General features: G+C 43.1%; 1 long non-coding RNA gene and 1 pseudogene across 1 annotated transcript; both read right to left on the bottom strand.

Moving 5' to 3' along the window:
- Positions 1–1294: 1294 nt before the first annotated feature.
- Positions 1295–3956, bottom strand: LOC103698195. Its single transcript, XR_005509386.1, has 4 exons — positions 2966–3956; positions 1782–1922; positions 1593–1697; positions 1295–1524 (listed from the first exon to the last, which is right to left on the bottom strand). It is a non-coding gene; the product is annotated as an uncharacterized LOC103698195 (long non-coding RNA).
- Positions 3957–4421: 465 nt separating this feature from the next.
- On the bottom strand, positions 4422–6469 carry LOC120107709 (annotated as a pseudogene).
- Between the last annotated feature and the right edge of the window lie 2492 nt (positions 6470–8961).

Below are 8961 nucleotides of genomic sequence, written 5' to 3' on the forward strand. Positions count from 1 at the left end.
TTGTTCTTCTCTTCTCCTTTTCCCTCTCTTCTCCCTTCCCTTCTTCTCCCATGATTAGAGCAAGGGACAACCCCTTATCGGGGCTCGGAAGACGGCCGACCTGAGGCCGGGACGCCGGCTGCGCCTACGGCGGCCGCGGCCCGACCTCCCCCTCTTCATCTCTCTTTCTTTGTTTTTATTATTTATTTATTTATTATTATTATTATTATTTTCTCATAGCTTGACTAGATCTAAGCTTAACAGGGTGTAATTTATGAAGGGAGAGAGAGGTTAAGGGTTTACCTAGCTCCGAGGAGGAGGCGAGAAGCCTCTTCCGGTAGTTCGGTCGCTTCCTCCGGCTACTCGAGACCTCCTACTCCAATGGCGTCGCTCCCGGTCCAGTTTCTTTGCACCGAAGGAGGAGAGAGTGATGGAGTCCCTCTATAAGTGATCTGTGGGCTTTTTATAGCCCTCTTCGAGAAGAAGGGAGAAATGGAAACGTGGTGGTGATCGTGGCTCGCTCACCGCCGCGATGCTGGTGGCGGTTGTGCGAGATCTGCGGCGTCTCTGCTCTCATAACGCCTCCGTTACCCCAAGGAAGAATACCGGTGTATCGTGATCGAGATCCCCTGTCTCGGTCTCATTTCAACCATGGGCTAAAGCCGGTGGGGCTTGCCGGCTTCGGCCCAATCTACCCAAAATCCAATCAGTCCATTTTGGGCGGGATATTATAATTGAGTGCATAAATTTGTTCCTTGAAACACGATTACCTCAAATAAGCCTGTATATTTGAGATATGCCTGTCCTGATGAATGCTATGTGACTTCCATCAGATTTTCCTCTCATGTGTTATGATACTGTAGTCTGGTTGCTTACAATGGATTGGACAAACTTATATGACATCTGGAGGCCATCTCCCAAACGGCTTTCAAAGAAAGAAGGGATATCTGCAAAGATGCCGTTATTACTCCATATATGCTAATTCTGTTTTGGGGAAAAAATTATATAGACAATATGGCTAATTTGATTGCCATGTACTTTTCATTCATGTTCATGAGCACTGATGGGCCAACTTTGAATCCACCTCCAGTGGATCAGGTTCAAGTGCTACAAGATATGGAACACACGTAATTGGATGAACCAAACATTGATGTAGTACAATTTCCACAATCTGCACAAAATAGAATTAAAATATCAAATGTAAAAAAAGCATTGGAAAAGGACAATCTATGAGCGGGGCACAAACATACATAGATTTCTTACATGGAAAGAAATAAAAAGAAGAGTAGAAGAGTCAGGAAGATAAGATCTTGCCTTACGAGCTGACGGACGAACTTGTTCCCTCACATCCAAGCATCTTTCCAAAATACTGTTCCAATACAATTGAACAATTCCCCCACAGATGTTAGTGTGACCTGCACCAGCAGCCTCAGGCACTCTGTTTGTAGCATCTTCTGGATATTTACTTGCATCTTATTGATAGAGTCCACACCCAGCTGGCTTTCCGCATCCAGAAGATTCATACAGGTTCTGTAATGCTTGCATCTAGTCAACAAGTCATTAGAATTGCATCACAGATAAAGACATATGTAACTAGAAAACAATACAAGTACCTTTAGTCGAGAATCAGCACAAGAAGATAGTGAGCTTTCTACTTTTTTCCCAATATCCTTTTCCAACATGCACTCAGGCCTAGCAATCAATATATAATCTAATACCTACAAAACATAATGCATTATAAATTAAATATTTGAAACTGGAAATACAACTTTACAAATAAAATATGGGGGAAAAATAATCACCTGTACAGCCCGGAACTTAAAGCCAAAATCCTCCATAAGCAGATATTTATTCAGCAATGGGGGACTCTTAACAACATGAAGACACTGATTGTCACCATACCTAAGCAGAAGCCCAAGACAAAAAAGGGAACGCCCCAGTAGCTGTAACATTTAAAAAGAAGAAATCATAATAAATTCATTGGTCCAATTACCGTAAGTTCCATGAGCTCTTACATTACATGAAAAATAATGCTGTTTGTACATCTGAATTGTCAATTACGTAGCATATAAAATGAGAAAAAAAAAGAAGAGAGAGGAGAGCAGGAGAGAGAGAGAGGTTGTCATTAGAAACCAAATCCACAAGAATAGATGTTGTCATCAGTAGCTAAAGAAAATTAAAGATCCAATCACTAAGTTCATTGTCTAAAAAGAAGCTTAGAGTCACTGGCAAAGAAACAAGGTCATATATGCAAGCTTCAGGATTAAGCATCAAAATGGCACAATAAGCGATAGTTCTGTATTACTCTGGACTTGTAGATAGCAACATAAACGACCATTGTTCTTCTAAGGTTCTGCACCACTGGGCAAGAGATATATACATAGATAAGTGGATCGCATGAAATCATGTATTCGTTATATCTGAAACAAAGGTGCATATTGCAAGTAAATCCAACAGGAATTGTGGTAAATGCTGCGAAGTTAAGATGTGGAGCACAAATGTCAACCATACACGGCAATTATTAAAATGAAACATTTTAGCTGAAACAACAAATTCGCAAGAATAAAGTTAGCTTCTCCGATGTTGATAATAATTTTCAGTTTCCACTTGCCGCTTGCCATTAGAAACCAAATCCACAAGAATAGATGTTGTCATCGGTAGCTAAAGAAAATTAAGGATCCAATTGCTAAGTTCATTGGCTAAAAAGAAGCTTAGAGTCCCTATTCTTCCGGATCATTTAGATGCTCTGTTTAACGATTCTATCAAATTTTTCCTCGGAAAAATAATTGTAGCAAACTTTTCCCCTTATTAGAATCAATCAAAATAAACTTTAAAACATGTAACAAGGAAATAAAGGGCTCAGCAGGATGCTATTGCAATGTAAAGATCTCATAAGCTGCTGCTAGGATTGATGAATATATCCCATCTCGAAAGGAAAGAAAGAAAAGAGCGATAAATTGAAGACAGGTTAAGCAAAGCTGTATACCTGGAAAGAACAGAAACCATGGTTGAAAGGGAGTGCAGAGGAGGCACAGATTAGAGAGCAGTGCCGCTGCTACTTGAGGGCATATCAGAACTGCCGCTGCTGCTGGCGGTGGTGTTATTCAAAATTTGTAGTGAAACTGTAGGGGAACTTGTTATAGACAACATGCACCGATCTATTCTGTGAGTATACATGCACCTGCTGGATGCCTTGGATTATTTGCCACTCTGGGTTGGCCTTTCGGCAAATTTTTCTCATCAATCCCATATTGCAGTGGATCTCCAGGTCCTCCAGATGAGTTGTATGTACTCCTTTCAGTAAGTATGACGGGAGAGATTTCATGTCGTAATCGATCAGATGTATCATTTTTCAAGGATTGAAGATTCTCCACCGCTTGCAATTTTGGGCAGTACACAACATCGAGAGTTGTGAGCATAGGGAGGTCTGAAACTTTCTCCAGGTTAGGATTGGCCGTTATATTCAATTCTTTGAGCGAACGGATGTTATCAATTGTCGTTAGTCTGTTCGCATCACAGATCGTCAATGTTGTGAGGGAGGTTGCGTGGAGCAGGAGACCCTTGGGAAGAGACATCAACTTGGGCAGAGCAAAAGGTGCAGGTCCTTTAGACATGGCATTGCTTGTGTTCCTTTATCCCAATACCATTCCTGCCAATTACGCATATGTGAGAACTGTAGTGTCTCTAGCTTGGGGAATGCATACTTGGAAGAATCTACTGCAGCTCTGCCGCCGACCAAAAATTCAGGTCCAACATCTATGACTGATGCAGCACCCCTAACGTCAAGACGTTCTAGATGAGGCAGCAGCCCGCAAGGTGGAAGCCGCTCACAGTAATTGCAGTTAATTAGCTCCAGGTGCCTCAAATTTGAAAAAAGAATTGATGTTAATGAAGATGTCTCTGCATCCACTTGCGGAACTCACGGCCGAAGTAACCCCTGATGCTTAGTCGTTCCAGGCAAGGTGGAGGGTGGAGCTCTTCAACCACCTCCTCGATTCTCCTCATCTCCTCCTCAGTGGGTTGAAGGTCTCGCGTGCAACTTAGCGAGAGTGACCTAAGCTTGGATTTGTTCCCAATTTCGGCTGCTTTTGCCTCGGAGATGCTGGATATGCACTCCAACTTATCGATTGATAGATCCGTGAGACACGAGAGAGATCTGAATTCTTCCATCGTGCAGCATCCCTCTCTCGATTGCTCTGCAGCATAAATCCACGCAGTAGTTGAAGATTTTGAAGCCTTCCTAGCCCTGCCGGCATCCCAACCACATCCGTCTCAGGAAGATCGAGGCTCCTAAGGTTGTGTAAATTTACAATACTGTTGGGAAGGCGAGAAAGGGACGAACACATCCGCATGTTCAAGAACCATAAATTTGTGAGATTCCCTATGCTTTCCGGTATCACGCTTATCTGGGACCATGAGATATCCAAGTATCGTAAATTTCTGAGATTCCCTATGCTTTCCGGTATCACGCTTATCTGGGACTGTGAGATATTTAGGTACCTCAGGTGTACGAGGTTACCCAAAGAATCTGACAGTCTTTGAATTTTCGACCAAGAGATATCCAACACTCTTAAATGAGAAATTTTATTAAAAACAGCATCCATCTGAGTCTCAGACAAGCGGTCTCTCTCCATATTAGAGTCCTCAGTGAGTCCTGTTTCACTAACACATCAAAGATTTCCGTTATTTCATGGTCTCTTATATATACACGGCGCAGCTTCATTGGCCCGTTACTGCTGCCTACTTCATGCACCTTCCTAACAACTGAGCTCTCATCTCGTGCCAGATACCGAGCAAGACAGTGCAGGAGGTCATGCATCTGGCATGCCATTTGATCGTTTAAAATAACATGGCTGCAGAAGATTTCGCATGATCAACTCTCCGTAGTACTCTTCTGCTGTCTCTTCCATAGTCGAACTACCCTCAGCTTTGACAAATCCCTCAGCAATCCAAAATGCAGTAATATCCTTCTTAAGGATTCTATCATCTTCAGGAAACAATGAGTAGTATATAAAGCATTGCTTCAAATAGCTTGGTAGGTCTTCATAACTCAAATATAATGCTCCCTTAACCTCCTCAGGAAGCCCGGATGTGGACCATGCAGTGCTTTCAAGAACTCTATTCCAAGCTCTCCTGGTCTTCTCCTTCGTGCATAGCACCCCTGCAATCGCTTTAATGGCCAGAGGAAGGCCATCACATTTCTTAACAATCTCCATCCCTATGTACTTGAGATGCTGGATCTCGACCTCATCTCCTGTTAGGAACACCTTCTTGCAAAGCAATAACCAACTATCCTCTAAAGATAATTTTTTAACCTGATGGATGTTCACTGCCAACATCTGCATCGCGATCTGTTCATTTCTTATAGTAACAAGGATCCTACTGCCAGCAACACAACTATTTAGCGTGTTATGCAACAAGTCACACCAAACCTTTGCAGTCCAAACGTCATCAAGAACAAGAAACAACTTCTTACCCCTAAGACTGCCTTTGACTTTGGGCTCAAGCGAGGACTTACTCTGATCCTGGGCAAGATTTATGTCCGTCGTAGATATCTTTCAGCAAATTTATCTCATCAAACTTTTGCGATACACATACCCACTTCTTCACTGAGAACTCCTCCTGAATCCTCTGGTCATTATATATCCTTTGAGCAAGTGTGGTCTTTCCGATTCCCCCCGCACCCACAACTGCGAAAACAAGAATGTTTCTCCGTCCGTCATCCTTAATTAGCAAATCAACCAAGCTCTGAGTGTGCTCTTCAATTTCAGATCCTACAATATCACAGTCACCTACAGGAGATGTCATGCGACTAATTTGAGATGTCACTTGCTGCTTGTCATGGGAAGTGCGTTCAAGATTGAATTCAGATCTCAATCTCGAGATGTTCTCAAGCTTCAGATTGAGTTCTCTAATTTTCTTGCCAATTTCATGAGCAACTAGAGGCTTTCTGATGCAAGAGAGAAGGGGAAAGGGGAAGCAAGAGAGAAGGGGAATGGGGAAGCATTCCGAAGAAGTGGAGGAAGAACCTTCACAACACTTGTCGGCCTCGATGCGACCGAGGTCAAGGATGTCATCGGGCATCGTACATGAAATCCTTGAGCTCCTCGAGCCAGTCATCCACGGCCTCATCATCGATCCTCCTCCTCTCGGCATCGGCAAGCAGCTTGCTGATCTTACGCAGCTTGTTCTGGAGCTTTTTGATCTCGCCAGCACACCCAAGAGCATGTCAACCTCTTTCTTCGCCGACTCGACCAGTAGTTCAGCAAAACTGGAGACGAAGGCCTCCAATATCATCGCCATCTTCTTCCTAGACTAGTTGGGGACTGGGAGCAAAGGAAGAGAGCTACCGGTGATCAGGGTCGGGCATCGATGCAGGAATCTAATATGAAATGGGAGCAAAGGCATTGCCTCCAAGGCATCGTGTCCACGGCATTGACTCCAACGGGATCCACTGCGGTGCGTGCTTGCACCGAAGAAAATTCTACTGCGCCACATCATCAATCATCGAGACAAATAGCTCACGTGGCGGCTACCGAGTGCTCTACGGCACAAAACACGCACCACAGGATCCAAACTCGACTCGATATCCCAAAATGAAATTTCTAGCCCACTCTTTCCCACCATCCAATAGAGCCTGTCAGCCTGTCAGCACGGCACCGCTGGAAAAGAGAACAAAAGTGAAGGAACGCCTAGAAAATGAAGGTAGATGGATAAGAGAACAGAGAGCTCTGTCATGCCCACTAGCTGCTGTCCCTTCGATGATTAAAGCCATAGAACACGACTCGAGCCAGAGCTCAGAAGAATAGCTGAGCCGAGCCCATGAATGAAGAGGATATGAGTAAAATCGGTCGGGGTGTCCGACACCACGGTCATTTCTGCCCGCATCGAAACATTCTCCTGACGGGAACGGGGGCCCCAGTGGGGACTGCTACGCGGGGGTGGGCTTGTCCCTTCCTCCCCCCCTACCCTTTTTGCTTAAGCACAAAAAAAAAAAAAAAAAAAAAAAAAAAAAAAAAAAAAGCCATAGAACACATGAGTGATACATATAATCATCCTTGTCACACATTAAAGAAGAAATAATTTATCTCATCTCTGCTGGTTGCAGCTGATCACCATTGCGCATATGCTGGGAATAAGGTTTTAGAGTTCCATCCTGGAAAAAACAAAGCATTTAAAGCAGCTACCACATGACATCTGTTTGACTTTTGCCGATTCCTCTAATTAACGAGAAGAAGAAAATTTCACAAAAAATATAAATCAGCTGTTGCTTTCATTTTATCATCTTCAAAGCAGGGGACCTTAAACAATAGTGTGCTAATTTTATCACCAACAGACGTTCCCCCTCCTGATGTTCTTGGCAAGCTTACAGAGATGATTCTGCTTGTTGCCTTCGTCCACCACATCATAACAATCTAGAGGCCTAATTAGCTGTAGCCATGTTACTATTGCATGTACAGGTCACTAAAGTTAGGAAGTAAAAAATCACAACTTTGTTTTTCCTGACTTTACTAGATGCATCTGTACTCGTCAGGTATAATCTATCCGCTTTAGCGCAAAAAAAAAAAAAAAAAAAATCACAACTTACATGGTGCCCATGGAAGAATTATTGTTTTTCACAAAATCAACCAGGACCCTTAAACAATAGCGTGCTAATTTGAAATTTGAATGGTCCCAGCTCCACCAACAGACGTTCCCCCTCCTGATGTTCTTGGAAAGCTTACGGAGATAATTCTGCTTGTTGCCCATTCCATCACATCAGAATATGCTAGAGGCCTAATCAGCTGTAGCCATGTTACTATTACATGATGCCCCATAGAAGAATTATTGTTTTTTCACAAAATCAACCATGGCATCCCCAAGGCACAATTAACACATTTCATTTGCCAACGTAGAAATCACTTTTTCCAATTGACGTAAGATTGGCAAAACTGGGCCAGCCTACTTCTTCCAACATGCATCCATATCACGCTGAAGCTCATATAATTGAAAATGCCAGCATAGACAGCATGTAAACCAAAACCTGATGGGTTATGACGCCATGGAGAACCAGATAAACTAGCCGATCGACTATAAAGCAGCCAGTATAGAGCATCCGAATCCCAAAGTAGTCGGTTTGGCAAGCAGAAATTCACTCAAAAGAAGGGTTTAAGAATTCGTGACCATCATATTAATCAGTACACCTGATTCAATTTTTCAAAAAAGAGCTGCAAACATACCAATGGGATCCAGGGAGCACAATAACATAAAAAAAAAAGAGGGGGGGGGGGGGGGGGGGGGGGGGGTGGGGGTGGCTACAATCAAGCTACTTTGTCACTACTAATGGAACAATTCCCATCCCCAACCCTTCCCTCTCACTATAAATCATAAGTGTACAGTAAATGTTGGCACAAGTTTATAATTACAACTGGTTGTTGTCTGGTGACCCTGCTGCTATTGCTCTTTTGGGTTCTAAAGTCGACCTTCGTGACCCTCCCCGTACAGTCATCATGCATCATCTTCTCCATCCCTCGTCATACATTCACTTTTATCCCCGTGGAGCTTTTCCCACCTCTCAAACTTCTTGGGAGTAGCTCGTTTCCCTCTTGACATTAGCTGTGCACGTAGCATAATCTATAGCATCTTCCCTAAGCAACCTCTTGAACTCCTGCATTACAAATATCATATTATGAATTAGTGCAATCTAGAAACTTTATATTGTCAGGGGCAACGAGAAAATGCTTACACTAATAGGATAATAGATTTTAACCTCTAAAACTGGTCACGCCCCGAGCCCCGAGGCGCGGCAGACGCCGGCACCGCCCACACGGCGGGCCGCACAGGCGTGCAAGGCATCGGATCATATCAAGCAAATACAGATATTCAAAACTGACATAATTATTTAAATTTATTCCAAAGCAGTCTTACAAAATTTCAAAATAACATATGCTTACGTAAGTCAAATACTTTAAATCAATCTAACTAAAGGACCCAATAACTGAA

The sequence above is a fragment of the Phoenix dactylifera genome, unplaced genomic scaffold (assembly GCF_009389715.1).
Source record: "Phoenix dactylifera cultivar Barhee BC4 unplaced genomic scaffold, palm_55x_up_171113_PBpolish2nd_filt_p 000978F, whole genome shotgun sequence".
NCBI lineage: Eukaryota > Viridiplantae > Streptophyta > Magnoliopsida > Arecales > Arecaceae > Phoenix > Phoenix dactylifera.